Here is a 16,942-nt window from a genome sequence, read left to right on the forward strand (position 1 = left end):
TGTGTTTCGATGCGTTTTTATGCAACTGAACTGAACATGAAGCGATCCAGGAAAATGTTGTTTGAGCGAAGGTCCCCCAAGACAAATAATATTGGGTAAGCAGAATATGTATGATAATGCCAACCCGTCAACTGGTCAAACATTACACGTCGAAAATACTGCAGTTAACAATCCCCAGCCACCACATTGACCCTCACCATAAACCAGTACAGCTCATAGTGAACGAATAGAAATATTGGAACAGAAAAGAATTCAGCCAGCTTACGGTATAATTAATTTTACATGTTCAAAAGAAAACATATCATACATTTTATCGATGACGATGTTTTTTTTTATCATCCACACCACTAAAAACGTATCGATACTTTTAATAACCAGTGCGGATAACGGATCCTTAAGATCCGACAGACAATTCCTTTATTTACAAACAAACCGTTCAGTGCATCTACCTACGATTTCAGCCTTTTATTGAGTGTTTATTTGTCAACATATTGAAATAAAAGAAAATGCTTTAATCATTATATCTATAAAGATAAGTCCACCTAAACCAATGTAAGTCGATCGGATCTTTTTGACCCACCAACGCACCAGGAACAAGTCGTGCTTCGGATATAATAGACCCCATGCCGCACCAACTGAAAGTAATCAAATTTGACTAACGCAGTGAACGTGTTAAATTCACTTAGCACATTAAATTTACTTAATGGAAAATTTGGAAGGCATAAGTCAATTCACCATGAATACGCATCACATTAGGCAGTCATGGTTGAAAGCAATTGATGAGTTTTGGGACGTCAATGTCCATACAGTGATTAATGGGCGGGTTAAGAGTTTAATGATATTGGGGTTGTTGGGCGAGCCGAATGGTTTAAAAATAAAAACCCCTGGAAGTTAAACGTGAATGACTGCACCCATTGCGTTTTTCCAAAATTTTCTTAGAAACAATTCAGTATTTTCTAAGGCTTGAAATTATTAAAATTTTGTCATAGTTTTAGTGACGGACTGTATATTGTTAAAGTTTAAAGTCTTACGAGTCTTCTAATTTCTAAAACATAAAATACTATAACATCAAGTACAAAATTAAGAAGTATTTACTACCATATTTTACCTTAAGTCACATTCATTTACTAGATTTGGCACAATATACCAATTCTCGAACATGCATGTTTATTTAATCTTGTATTTTATTAAACCGCACTGGAATTACTTGCCAGCAACTGCACTTAAGGAAATTAATCACCCACGAATGGCTCTAATTATGACTAGTTGGATATATAATGAAATAAACTTTGTAAACATTTAAAGAGCCTCGATAAGGCTAATATTGAAATGCAAAATTTCCAATTCTGCAAATAGATTACTTTTGACAAAATGTTTTTGGATACTTTTGCGAACGAAGCAGATGGTTTTGCTTGTATGTTATCCCTTTCTTTTTCTCGGGTAGCAATACCGATCACACTTCTGTGCAATGATAAATAAAATGTACATTTGTTGTACTTGATTCTATATAAGTATATTTTTATCCGGATGTGTATTTAGTGTGTACCAGAGTTCGAGAGGTTTGGTATAATGCACAGGATTTAGGGATTCAGCCGATGATTTATAGCCGAATAAATCATACATGACGTGAGGATTTTTTAAATTTAGCCATTTAAAAAGTCCCTTGGGAATATTGATGACCGTGTCACTAAAATGGTAATTGGTAATTGTAATTTTGTTAACAGGTTGGCTACACATAAGACAAGCGACAGAGCAAGAGCTAATACGGCGAACTTAGTTCTGCCAAGCTGATCTGTGAATCTAGAAACCCTTCAGGACGCCATCAAAATTAAAAAAAAGCTCGGACCTCTCGTTGGAAGGAGTTCAGTGACATACATGTAGGTACCTACAGTAGAATTATATTTGTATATGAAGACAGCAAAGTAATCACAAAAGTAGTCTTTATAAAAGCTAATTACTTAAAGCGATATAAAACATACCTTGTTGAGTTAATTTGTCCTATCAATCTGCTTATTTGATCGTCTAATCCATAAACCAATAGATACCAATTAAATAGGCTTACAATACCTTATTTACTACATTCACATAATTATCAGATTATGTCTAAATACCAGTGATAGCTCCTAGTCCCTGAGGTTTGGCGAGGTTTACTACAGCGAACCCACATTTTACTGACGATGCAATCGTATTAGGTTCAATGTTATAGGGAGAATCGCGGACTCGCTACGGAAACTAACAAAAATGCTCAGATCAGAAAATATAAATATCTACAATTATTTTTATATTCATTTTTAAATGGCATGATAAAAGTATTTAACACAGTAGTTTATCGTTCGTGGCATGTTTACTTTCTGTGGAAAGAGAAGCGTTTATAGCAGCATTATTAATGAAGAAATTATGTAGAATATAAATAAACCCTTGATACAGTCATGTGAAAGCGTTAATTTAGTCGTCGGACTGCCACGCCTCCTACTTGCCACGTTATGATTACTGACTTAGCGTAGCAATTTTTTAAACCCGAGAATGAGATGGAAAGATAAGTACGCGGAGGTTGCTAAGTGGTCCTCAGTATTGAGACGTAGCTGTAATTGTATCGAACAATATCGGTGTTTTTGAAATAAACTGTTGAATTTTTATAAACGATTTTGCAATGTGGGAGGGCGCTGGGAAGGCGGCGGTATCGAGCGTGGGCGCGCCGCCCTAGCGGGACAGAAGCCCTACAGTCGAGTCCGCACAGAGGCAGAGCGCGCACGCCCGACGCCGCGCCGGCACTCGCCGCTCACTGCACATGACAATATCCCCCGCGTACACACGGCCCCGACACACTGCACGTGCATGCAACCGCCGCGGCTACCACGCGTGTCTCTGCGCCGATACAAACCTCGTTTCGTAAACGTCACGTGTAACCTTCGTTTTCTATAATAATAATTGGCTCGAAAAATATTAAAAAATAATAGTGTGACAATAAATAATATGATACGTGACAGAAAAACAGTGGTTATTGTATAAATTGGGCGGCGGCGGCAAATCGTCTACGTCATGCTACGAGGTAACTAAAATATCATTATTTTTTCAATGTTATTTGAAGTGAATATATAACGATAAGCTATGGTGGAACCTAATACACAGTTAATCTGTCAACGCCGTTAATGAGACTAATAACATAATTGTATTAAGTCACAATTATGCGTATGTAGCTGTCCCAGCCCGCCTAGTTACTGAGTTTATTACTAATTAAGTGTGTGTGGGTATCGTCCGCCAAGTATTACTTACTTCTCAATAAAACCATTCTATCTATTTAAATACCTCAGTAATATGCAAACTGTTAAATATTGAATCAAATATGTATAATATGTCTAACAATTGTTGAGAATTGGACAGTAATTACTAGCTACGCGTGCTACGTCAAGTCGTAATCGACAAGAATTTTACACAAGAAAATAATGTCGTAGCGGTTACGCCTTATAATAACTATAATTTCAGTAACACGATGAGTTAATAGCAGACATGTATTGAATACTGTGTAGCTCTTACTTACAGTAATATTTATTTGTTGAATATCGATGATCATGATCGTGACGGCCATAGAAAACAAAACCCAAAGGCTTTTAGGGCAGCGATTTAGCGCTCGTTGTAAAACTTGAACTTACCCTGGGGACTGGCGCCGGACCCAGGATCAAAGTAAAAGGATTTTAGGACTCTAAAGGTATTGCGACCGTCATGTCTGGTTACATTTAGGAATTACAATATCAAAACCATTATTTAATTAAATTTACTGTTTATTAATACGAAAAACACCCACATGTTTTTCGTATTAATACCTAAACAGTAAATTTCAGGTTCAGTTAAAGTATATTATAGTTCTGAACGTAAAGTAACGACGTTGTTTAAGTATACAGACACGATCGTCACTGCCTGAGATTAGAAATATCTGTTTTTTTTAAGGATTATAAGCTAATTTCTGCGTTTAATATCTATCTTTGATGTTATCTACAAAAATCATACAAAATTTGATTTTAATGAAAACCACGAGATTCAACAATACCAACTAAACGTACAAGTTTATAAAAATGTCCCTTTTTTAGTACGTTCTTGACGACTGTTACATTATGCATGAACGACGAATAGAATCAGGCTTATATTGCATTTTTAATGCAGATTAATACCCACTTTGTGCTGCCCTTAAAAAGGAACCCAAAAGGGTGCAGGTATGGACAGATAATGCCCGTGATTTATTTACGATGTCCCCGGTCGCTTGCTCCTTTCCATAAATTAAAGGCTTTACGTCAGAGGTCTTATTTCATTATTTAATTATATAAGCGGCCGGCTGGTGTTATTCTACGCAAATATGTTTCGTATTCTCGGTTATAAGCTCGATGATTTATTTTCTTAATTATAAATTCATAAAGCTGTTAGCTTGACTACTAAAGTGGGTAGGTAATTTGATTCAAAAGTCTCACAATGACAAAGAAGTCGTAATGGCATTGCGGATTGTGTGATTGTATGCACATGGTGCAGGTTTCGTCCCAACGTAGGCAAAATACCAATGAAACTTTTCAAAACGATACTATATGTAGTTTCTCAATTATTCTAAGACACAACTGACGAATAGTTGAGGAAAAAATCGAGAAGAAACCTCGATTCCAAATATTGGTGTCTCATATCGCTTACCCATCTGAGCGTAGTGATTAATTGTTTAATCTTCTTTATAATGGAAGTATGAATGTGCCCAGCAAAGGGCGTCGTTATGCAAAAAATTTGACTAACGTTTTATTTTATTTTATTTCGTTTTATTTTATTATTTTATTGAAACGATTGCATTGTAAAATAATTGTAGTTCCCGATTAATTCTAGTCCTACACAACAGATTACAAAGATAATCTAGAATTGAAAACTAGAATATTTCACACAAAAATGTGTAGAATGTTGTTGATGGCGGTATATTTCCAACTCATCCATAAAAATACCATTATTTTCGTTAAAACCGACACGAAACAGAGCCGTATTTAATGTTATGCTGTAGATAAATAGTTGTACATAAATTGAGATAGCAATTTATTAATATAGCCGCGATAGGTACCTGTACGACGCTAACGATCTTGTTTTTTGGTAATTTCAATTTGTAATTAGAGGTTGTGTAAAATAGTTTACGCAGTGGAAAAATATTGACGTCTAAATTGTCGATTTACTCCACTTTGTGGAAAACACATGGCTATGAGAAAATACTGCGCTGTTTTACGAGATAATTTAAAGATTCCACTACTGAAATATCGCATCTTGGTTCGCAAGCATATTCCAGTAAATGTGCTCGAAATAACTTATTTACAAGAATAAAATTATCATTAAACAACACATATGTACGGGGGCATCACTAAATCGGCTATTGGTATCGTTTTTGTGGCGTTTTATGTCGAGGGCTCGTGTTCCACAGTGGCTATTTACGATTTGTTTTATTTTATGACATGAAATTTTAGCTAACCTGGAAGGCCACGGTTCCTTGTAAAATAAAGTAGCTTTAAATTACACTGGTGTTGTTGTTTTTCTTTGAGTGATAAATTATTGTCAATACTTTTTTGTTTCGCTTCGTTACTCTATGTTTATTTCGCTTCGGAAAAACAAAGGCTTTGCTTTTTAATTCCAATATTTATATTTGAACAGGAAAACACTTCAGCTCTAGCTTTAGTATCCAAAAATATGTTATAATCAAAATTAATTCGATCCCCGGTCGGGTCAATGTAAAAATTCACATTTCTACATTCATTGTCTCGGGTGACGGGTCTGGGTATTTGTGGTACCTGCGTTGTTTCTGAATTCCATAACACAAGTGCTTTAGCAACTTACTTTGGGTTCAGAACAATGTATGTGATATTGTCCGCATTTATTAATAATAAAAAAAAAAAATGCAAATTTTAATAATTTCACTTTTTGCATATTATGTAGGTAGGTAGAATGTTCTTCGATTTATGAAGCGGACGAACTATAAATAAATAATTATCCTACGCAGATTCCTTTTGCTAAGAGCGCGGTAAACATCTTTTAACATCATTTTATGAGCTGCATAATAACCACTTGGGTTAAATTTATCTGTTTACTCCATCGCTCTGATTCGTATTTATAATTAACGTGTGACGTCAGAATATCAGAATGAAATATGTGTCAGAAAGTTACAAAAATAGCGCGAACTAAACTCATTTACTAAACAGTAGTAGTGCAGCCTACTACTGTTGGCTGCACTACTACGTGGGAATGATAAAGGTGTATTAGATATGCCTTTTTTTTGGAAATTCAGGCCACGGAATTGTAGCAACCATTATTTTCTTTCAATCATACCGAATAAAGAAATTCGATAAAGTGATATTAAATGTTTGTAATACAATTCAATATTAATGATATGTAAAATAAATTATAAGTCTTAGTTTTTTCAAAAACACTAATGGAAAACCGTGCAGGAGAATAAATTTAGAATATTCTAAGTAAAGACTTGAAAATACAGTAGAAGCAAACACAATCTAATCTAATATAGATACATGATTTGATTAAATTGCCAATATAGACGACTCCATATTATAGCTCTATCTTATTGCTTCATAGAAAATGCATAATTAAATACCTTTCTAGATATTCATTCATATTTTTTTTATGATTCATCAAATCCGACTCATGAACAAAGGTTAAAGTATAATAAGTCCAAGTCGCACAAACAAAAATCTAAAAAAAGAACTGCAAAAAGAAATTACGAATATAAAGTTCGATTATTAAATACTCATTAGTATTGTCTAAACAAATGTTCGGAATAGGAATAGTACGTATCTTTCAATTAATCTGCAGGACAACGCTAGCACTGACTAAGTCGCAATATGCCTAGTTTATTTCTGCTCACTGAATAGATTTTTAATAACGGCTTGGCCCTCACTGGAATAAATTTAACATAACGCTGTGTGATTGCGTTCTTATGAATGTTCTGTGTGGAAGTTCGTGAGGGCTTGTATATTTGTACTATGCATTAAAAGACAAATGTGTAGAAAACTGTTTTGGTTGCTATGTGAATTGAAACATATTTGAACATTCACGTTTTCTGGATATTTATTTGCTAAGTGCACATCACATCATCATATTTACCCGAAATTTCAAACAAATAAATTATTTGCAAATAGTATCACTTTTTTTATATTAAAATGCAGTGTTCTACTAAACGAATTTACTATCGTATATGTGTACAGTTTTGAACACCTCATGGGAAATATTAAATGTCTATCTATTATTACTTGTGTGACATAAAACATCTGTTCCACAAAGAACTTCAAGGAGTTATGCATAATGAAACGAAATTACTCTACGTTTATTTTTACACACGAAAGAAAAGAAATCTAAAACCTATAAGCTATATAATGTACATTGTACTTCACTAAAAGTATTGAAGTTTATATACCTTATTATTTAAGAACCTACAAATGATTCAAACGCCTGGGTACCACCACGCCTTAGGACTGAGAGTAATGTCATTGGAGTTGTGACATCGTGATCACACGTTTTTAATGGCGTCTCTCATCTACAACTGTCAAAATATTACTTGAAGAGGCGCTAGATGACTCTCTGAGTTCATTCATCAAAAATAATGACTTTAAAGAAAGATCCGAACAATCCTGACAAAAAGAAAATAGATGTTATACTAACTACAGACGTCTTACTAGTCACGTAGGTCAAACATCAAGTAGTAGTCATTACATTTTATAACCGTAGCTTGTGAATTTGCTATAAACTTGATGCTTTTATTGATAGTTGAAGTTTGTTCACTAGATATACATATGTCTGGGTGTAATAGTTATTCAGGTGGGATAGTTATTCACTTCAGTGAACTACAATTTGACTCCGATGTCGCAACTTGAGTGTTGAGACAGATTGTTTGAATAATAATGAATTGAATTTGAATGATCTTGGAACTAGTTTCGAAGCTAAAGCATTGTGTGTTGCCATGCTACTTATGGTTGGTTGATGGTTTAACTTAAATATTTTCTCTCCATCTAATTAAAAACAATCGTCATACGTTTACGTAGTACGATTCACAACAATACATCCCTATGAATGAGCTAAAATGTAACTTAAAACTAAAATAGATCAAGTAACAAAGACAAGGCAATAGTAGCCAAAAAGACTCGCCCTGATTAAAGTAACGAAAAAAACCTAACTACAGAAAGACATTTGCAATCTACTTTTGGTATAGTACGTGGCGTACCTAAATTAATTCCATTCGGTTATAAAATAACGTCGTGCTCGTGGGACGTAGGTGATGTTATTTGGCGGTATAAGTGAATTTGCTTGTTACGTAATGAAAGTGCGCCGGGAAGGCAGTTGATGCGGCCTCATCCTCCTTACTTATTCATGCCGCTATGATTCCTCAGTGCAGCCGAGAGCAACTCCCTCAGGTTCATCACGAACTCTATTATTATTGTATCATTCAATCATGAATTCTCCAGTTCCTCTCTAAATGTAAGAAAAACAGAATGTCTGATGCTTACTGTTTAGCAACAGTAATGTGAAAATGCTTTTAGGAAATATGTTGAGACCGGGTATGGGGTAACCTTTTGGTTTTGCCGTTATGTTTGCGATATGAAATTTACTACAAATACTAATACAGTTATATAATTGATTCATTAGGAGATTTATATTGCCCCGATGATGACCACGATCCTCAGATATGAGGGACCGATATGAAGAGAGAGAAGAGGTTTATATTATTTTATTAAAGGGAGATTTATGTATTGCTTATGATACCACATAATATAGAGAATGCACTCATTTTAGCAAGCGCATTTCATTAAACTATTACTGATTGGTAATAGTTTTTAATTAAGAAATGAACAGTTATTAAAGTAATATTATATTTTTTGCATAAAATGTAATAAAGCTGAGCATTGATGCCATTGGCAATATTCCTGGAGTTCATTTGGCACTGTAAAAAGTTCACACCACATTAAGTCTGGACGCAGTCTTGGCCAGCGGCCATGGCTTTGTGTTAAAGAGACGCTGGTGGTATTATTTTCAAATGTTAACTTATCAAATTTTCGTTTATACAGGAGATGCCCCCGTTCTACTACTATCATTATAAAAGTTCTAAAGGAATCACGTTAATATATCTGTTTGTCTTTGTAATTGCACAATGTGATATTAAAAGTTGTCAGACTTGAAAAGATAGTTAGATACAGCGTCGCATTGCAACCGATCCCTTGGAAAGGGATTTATTGGAACAATGGTCATCGGAGCGACATAACGAAGATATGACGACTCTGATTGGCTTAGTCAGGCTTTATGCACTAAGGGTCGCCGGCTGCCGCCAGGGATGTACGTTACAGACAGACAGTGCAGACATATCTACAAATTGGATATAGATGTGTTGCTCCGGCAGTGAAACTTTAAGTAATTTATTACTGAAAAACATTTAACGTGTTATAAAATCACAATAAACATTTACCGGCAAATATAAACATGATATTTAATAAACTCCATTATAATCTTCAGCCGCAGGGTATTATTGGTATAACAATTGAAGTACGAACACGGTAGAGCGCTGAAAATAGCCAAACGAGAGGGATGAATGTTACCTCTGACGTCATCCAATTTGGCTGAATGACGTCAGAGATAATATTACAGAAATTTGTGTTCCATTATTGATATTTTCCTAGAATTTTGTTATTATCGATAACCTCTCGAACTGCTGCAGTTCGTTCAAACGCCAATGGCTCCTGGATTAATCAAATGCACCGTGAATCTTGTTAGAGCTCTTCCACAGGATTTTCTATCGCAATTTTGCTTGTTAGAGGACGAGATTGGATCTAACAAATCCCTTTAGAGTCTTACTATTTATTGCACTCGTCTAATATTACGTTTCGCTCTTGGTATATTTTGCTTCTTCCTTTGTTGTGTTTCTATTGAAGTATCACGACTTTAGATCTTACGTGTGTAATGTAACTCATACATAACATATGGATGTAACCAGAAAAAGTAAGTTGTATCAGATGATTTATGTGTATGGTAGTAAACACGGCGGGGTCGTTATCAAGCCCCAGTAAAGTGCGGCGTGATTGGCGGCGCGCGGCGTGGCTGCGGCCTGGCACGGTGCCACGCTGCCGCCGTGCCACGGCGTGCCGCTCAATCTGCACTCACTGCCACTTCACATCTCCATCCAAATACTATTCACTAAAAAACATGCTCTATGTTGTCCTAATTTAGGTATAACAATAACGTATTGCTTCTATCGTTCAGAGCTGACCATTTAACATGTTTGAAGTGCAGAATTGATTAGTAAACTGAATTGAACTAAGCTTGTTACAGTTAATTGGAGGATTCCGATTGAGCTCGGGATTTGGCGAGTGAGATTAGCAATCAGGAAAGACATTGTTATCAAGTTCAGTTGCAATGCGTTGATGCGTGTGTAGGTACCTAGAGTAACTGTTCTTATAAACTTAATGTCCTCTAATTTAGAAAAACATGTGGAGGGAGGTTCCCTTACTTGTTTTAGTTTTCTCGTTAATTTTATATCTAGCTTAAAATATGAGAAATTTAGCTTTAGATTTATAAATCCCTCTTAAAAGCTTAGGTAGCGAAATTCATCACGACGTTGAAATCGCAATTACTAGGAACACTACAATAAGCACTACAGTGTGTACTTGTATGTATTCCGCTAATTCGTGTTTCGTACCCAAATAACCAGCAACTTAGAAGCCGGAACCCGAATTTAATAGATTGCTTTCATGAAATTGCTTTGAACGTTTGAAGTAGGAAATTGCATGGTGCGCGAACGCGATGTGGGATTCCGATAATGTGAACCTAATATCGTGCCAATCCTTGTTATTTGCTGTAATATAACATAGTAATTGCTTCATTTAGTTCTGACAGGTTATGAATAGTGGATAGATAAACACCGAGCCTTCGTGGCGTTGAATAACATGTAGCTTAAGTACTCACTTTATTTACTTGTTTGTATTAGGCCCGATGAAAGGCATTGTGATGGGGTCATTACTATAAGCTTTTTCTGTACGCGTGCTTTATAATAATCGTATAACATAAGTGATTATTTTGGATGTGGCCATAATTCAATTAAATTCAGACATTTTGTCTGATCACAAACATTAACTATCCAATATCGACGTTTTATGTCTAAATAAAGATTTTTTTTTTGCATCATATCGTGCAAAAATCATCTCCTTATTATAAGAAAATTGAAAAAAGTGACTGCAGCATCCCGTGAGCCAACTTTTGCAATTACAAAGCTGCGTAGCGAGCCGAGAACTTTAAGCATCACGTAAAACTTATTAAAAGCGCAGTATTTTTAATAACAAGTGCTAGCTCGCATTTCTTTAACTTTTCCATTTAAATGTTGAGATGATTTTAAGTCTGTGTTCAGCATCATTTTTATTAAGAGTTTGTTATGATATTTAACCCCGGTGTTAAATAATATATAATAAAAGCTATTAAGTGTTGTTCAGTGACGTGTGAAGGAAGTGTCACGTATCTTTAGATTGAACAGCGTTTGTCATATTTTGTGTTATTTATTGAGCAGAATTTCAGGAGTCCCTCGACGTCTTTTACTGAGACAAGCTTTGATTTGGCAACACGACAATTATCAGTACGTAGACAGGCCGTATTGTGGATAACGAAGAGACGATCGGGTGCAGACGGCGCTCCAATCGATATTACATTATCGTGATTGACTCGGACGGAGGGAGCACGGGCTAAACAAAAGGCGATCGTCTTGCAGCCACTACGACCATCCGCGCCAGTGATAACCAGCATTGACCTGCTGTCAACACGAAACTGGGTTAGGGGCGGTCCGATGACGCGCTGCCATGCCCTCGAGTCGCGCGCAAAAAACATTCCATCGTTTAGCTCCTTGTCTGACGTACAGCCACTACTGTCGCTGAGTGGAGCTTGATTGAGAGAGTAACTGATGACATTTTAACACTTGTGGGGGCTCAGACGTTCAGCGCATTTATTTTTAGTGGCCTCCTAGTGCTTTCATCTGGTTGTGAAATGAGAGGGCGCCGAGTTTAGTTCTTGTGCATTATTGTTTGACCCAAGTTGAAAACGACTAGCGTTGTTATAAGATTTGTAGCTATGTAGACTGAAGTAGTGTAAGTTGAAATATTGAACTTGAAACCGTTTCCTAATAATCAAAGTAATTGTCGATTACTATAGCATTTTAATTTAATTTGTCTGTATGTAATTATAATATGGGCAACATAGTGTAAAAAGTGACAGTTAAAAATCCAACGCCCTGTATAAAATCACGACTCTTATTAAAAACGTCGGAGTCGAGACGAGAGGAAAACTTTTACTTAACTAGGCTTTTAAAGCTCTTTGTGCGGGCGGACGCATAGCGCGAGATAATCAAGGGATTCACAAAGAGAAATTAGTTAGAGAGTTGACCGTTCACTGCTCCTTGCATACGTATAACCAGTATAACATTTTGTGAAGAGACAGAACAACAAACGGACAAAAGAAAATACCAAGATACAGACACAGATTTTTGTAGCGTCGTCATATTCTGGTTTTTAGTCGCAGAGGCAACATTATTGACTTGCTTGTAGAAAGCGGGTAGTCGCTTTATCTAAAATACTAGTACTCAGCTGAATTCGATAAGTAAGGCGCTGAACACAACGCACAAGTAGTTTGGAAAAAACAAAGTGGTATTGTGGAACGATGTTAACTTGTAAACAGATTTAAAAAGGAACGCGATTCATTTGAGTCCTACGTTTTGGAAACAGAGTAAGCAAATCAATGAGTGTTAAAGCTCTTTGTGTTCCAATGATACTACAAAAATAGGGACAAGAGCGCTTGCATTTAAAATCGAGTCGACAAAAGCGATTTAATGAGAAGAAATCGATAGCTCGTTCAACGACACCCTTATCAACGTTAAAACAGTTTACTCAAATAATTCATGTACTTTCCAGCCGTCTCGAATAAAAATTAAACATGACTTGTAATGGGAAAAGTTTGGAAATAAAAGCTTAAAATCTACGCAAATAAAATGAATATATAGTCATTCTCGGGGAGGATTGGGAATAGTTTCGATCCAATCTTATTATAAGTTGGAGAAGTTTGTGTTCCGAGTGGCGCGGCCCGGCCTCGGCAATGACTGTCTCTTGCGAATGCCTCTGATAATGCTTTATGACTTAATACGATAATCGGCTTTAGAATTTCTGCCTGTTTTTTAATTTAAAGTATTTGGGATTGCAAAGGAGGTTTATTTTAGTGTAACTAAATGATTTCAGAGACTCTGTACAATTTATTAACCTATCTACTGCTTTTATTAAACAGAACGTATTTGTATAAATACCTAATATAAATGAATGAATACGATGAATTGAGATTAATAGTTTGAGATACAGGTATCTTTCCTTAGATCAATTAACTTAGCCTCAAAACCTGTAAAGTTAACCGCAATAAGCGTGGTAAATATTTGACATTTATAACATACTTGCCTATACCAAATCAAAAATATTCTTATATTATTCTATGTGACCACTGATTTGTAATGCACGGTACATTTTGTAAAAACAAAGGGTTGCGTGGTTTACGAGATAATGGTGAGATACTGCGGGGTCAGGACTTGAACACCGAACCTTTGGAAGGACAACAGTAACATTAGCGGTAATAAAATGTAGCCCTATCTGTAACGATGTTGCTGATAAACAAGGGATCGCATTTTTTAAATTCTTGATAAAAATGCGACGGCGTGATTAAAATTTATTTTGGTATTTATAACATGGAAAATTATTTACCTTCTTTTTTACTGTATAAAACGCTTGCTTGCTTTTATTCATCTAATAGGTAAAAATAAGATGAGATTTAGACACCCCTATCTTCTGGACGTTCAATAATCCTTACTATTTGGGACAGCCTATATATCAGGTTGTTATTGTATCGTATTTACCTTTAGTATTTGAGTTCTAATAAATCACAAATTGCCCACGGGAAATCATCGAGCCGATGAACGGACAATTCGTTGAGGCCGACCGCAAACAGGCTACATACCTATCTAACTATACACATGTACTAACATATAATGTAAGGCGATCATATAATTCGCGTTTTAGACTTAATTAGTACTAATTACTTAAAATTACTCATTCCACAAAATAATGTTAAGCGTAAAATTAGTTATACTCGCAGCACGCACCGCGCTCCCAGCCCGCTGTTTACTTTTATGGCCCGGAAACGTGTCACGGGGCATTTACCAGAATTATCACTTAACGAATGAATACCAACACGTCTGACGAAGTCAATTTACTGAAGAAAGCTTTGTTCTACAGTTAATCTGCTTTTAAAATAATAATCAAGTCGACGACGAATATGTCGACTGCCTGCAATAACTGTTTCCATGTAACGTTCATTTTCAATAAACGATACTAGCAAGAATTAAACCTTTATTATGTCTCTATTTTATCCAATTAAGGTTTTCTCAGTACTCGCGGATCACTGTAATTATTGGTTCGGAAAATTAATTCTATTGTAAAGAATGGATAAAGAATTCGATATTATTCCTTTGATTATAAATCGTCTGGATTAACGAAAGATTATGCTTCGGTTATACAGCGTGGTTGAAGACTCTTTGTGTTGTTTTTTCAAAGTTGAAGGCTGGTTTCACGTTCAGATCTATTACTATAGTATTTTTCCACAATATTGATATCGTGTACAGATAGTTTCCTAGATACGTAGGTATTGCATTGTTAACGTAGTTTTTGCAAATAAAAAATGTCTCAAATAATAATCTTGAAAATGTATGGAAGTCGATAACATCGTTCGATTGTCAGTGAAGAAGTAACAAACGTACCAACACATTTTTATGCCTTTCTATTATTAGTGTGATAGGTAAAGGTGAGAGCTCGTTTGGTTTTAGCAAAATAGAGGTGTTATTCAATGTATTTTAAAATAGAGTGTTTTGCGGATAAAGTTTGAAACTATAAAATAGGTGATAATCAGGTCTGGCGCCAGACACGTAATACGATTAGACAACGTAGGAGCAGAGGAGGGGAAAGCATAATGTTCCCGTATATGATTTTCCTAAATATCCATCTACTTAGTTTAATCCGAATATGCTTTTCTTTTCTTCAAGCCGTACAGATATTTTTCGTGAAACTTTTAATACGACTTCGAAAAAGGCTGCGTTAAACGTTTAACGCTCCTGGGGATTGGTACAAAAAAAGAAAGAGCGAGAATGAATGCGAGGTACTCAAATTCATTTCCACATAATGAAGTTTTACTTCTTCCACGCACTATTTTAAATTTAGTTACTGGTTTCCTCTACAACCTCCCTTGCTCCTACGACGTGATTTATTTTTGCTGTGCTCTCTTTTTACACATTAAATCACGCCAGATAAATCATCAATTCCGCCACATGTCGTTTTCAGGCATGAGCTAAAACAGATAGGTTCATTACGCAATTTTAAAATTTACAAAAAATGTAGCTGTGTTTTTATGGAAATCGTGGAAAGCAGGTCATGTTTTGGTTGTGTGACGATCAATCACGGAGGCTGACAATGAAAAACTGCCGCAACTCGTTATACGCTATCAATCTCGCCGTGGGCAGCGTGCACTCGGAGTCTCGGAAGTAAGCCGTCCACCTCAGTAAATCAATGACAACAGCTCACTTACTCCACGATTCTTTTGTACTATAAGAAACACCGACTACCTTCTTTGTTACCTGATTGTCGCTGTGCCTGCTTAGAACCTTATCGAGCGTAGTTTACAGTAGGCACACATGCAACTGCCAGCTTATGAAAGGTTTAGTTTTTTAGTAAGAAGTTTTTGGATGATGAGGTGAGATGAAAATACTTATGGATACATGAAAGAAGAAGTACCTTTCATGCGATAATGTTTAATTGCAATCGCCAAAAGTTACGCTCATAAATGTTGTAATAAATAAAATTAGTAGCAGTATCTAAGTTGCGTTGTTTTGGTAAAAAACGAAGAAAATCTGAAGCTTAGTCATCAGTCTATTTTGTATTGTGATTATGGTATAGATTAATTATAGTGAGTTATATTTTATCGAGAACTGATATTTAATCAAATCGGAAAGGATTTTAATAATGAATTAAACAAAATAAAAAAACGTTATCTATTAACAATCGTTCGAATGCTCACACGATTATTTTACTTGGTTATATTATTTAGGTCGTGCTCAAACGGTTAGTCAGCTGTTAAAAGAGAGCAAACATTACGAAGTGGACTGTATTTCTATATGAATTCATTTTTTGTACCAATAAGTTTCGTATAGTTTTACACCTACACCGGGCTCACTGTAAGTCTTTTCTATATTCGGCGGCTTTTTATATGAAAACGCGTAGGTTTATGATTAGGCAAATATTATATAATTTTCTGATTGTTGATAATAATACAGACAGTCATTGTCTGTACTGTTATCAACAAATACAATACAAGACAGAATACGAATTCGGACATTCTTAATAATCACAATATATATTATAAAACAATTAATAAATAAACCTTTGATTTGTAATGAACGCTAGCAAAAAGTGTTTATCAAAATATGTATATGCATTATGAAATTACGTTTATATGTAACATTTTCTTTCGAAAATTTCAAGTTTCCAATTCGACCAACGCAGCAAAATATGAGTCACTAAGATTTGCAGCAGGTTTTTTGGTTTGTTTCAATAATTTCTTCGGAAAATGAAAATGATTCAATTTAAATATGACATGGATTGTCCACGATTTCCTTAACATTTTCTAGCTATCTGCAACATGATGTTAAATTATTACAGGTGGTAATTCCGGTAATTCATTGAATGTTATCGCAATGCATTTTAATTATCATTGAAGAAAACTGGTCATTATGACATAAGTTTATTTCGCTATTTTATCTTTTCTAAAATTATAAAGTTGATTTGCATGTTTTTTTTCTGTGTATCTAACACTACTAAGG

At 35.3% G+C, this 16,942-nt stretch overlaps 1 protein-coding gene and 1 long non-coding RNA gene across 4 annotated transcripts in view; one reads left to right on the forward strand and one right to left on the reverse strand.

The window, feature by feature from the left end:
• The window catches only part of LOC113493529 (pseudouridine-metabolizing bifunctional protein C1861.05), a 113,202-nt gene that overhangs the window by 17,103 nt on the left and 79,157 nt on the right, over window positions 1-16,942 (reverse strand). The window lies entirely within an intron of this gene.
• LOC113493544 overlaps window positions 2,462-16,942 on the forward strand; it is a 68,799-nt gene continuing 54,318 nt past the window's right edge. For both annotated transcript variants that reach the window (XR_003400570.1, XR_003400571.1), the window contains exon 1: window positions 2,462-3,049. This is a non-coding gene — a long non-coding RNA (uncharacterized LOC113493544). The remainder of the gene's footprint in view (window positions 3,050-16,942) is intronic.

Source organism: Trichoplusia ni, chromosome 4 (assembly GCF_003590095.1).
Source record: "Trichoplusia ni isolate ovarian cell line Hi5 chromosome 4, tn1, whole genome shotgun sequence".
In the NCBI taxonomy this organism is placed as follows: Eukaryota; Metazoa; Arthropoda; class Insecta; order Lepidoptera; family Noctuidae; genus Trichoplusia; species Trichoplusia ni.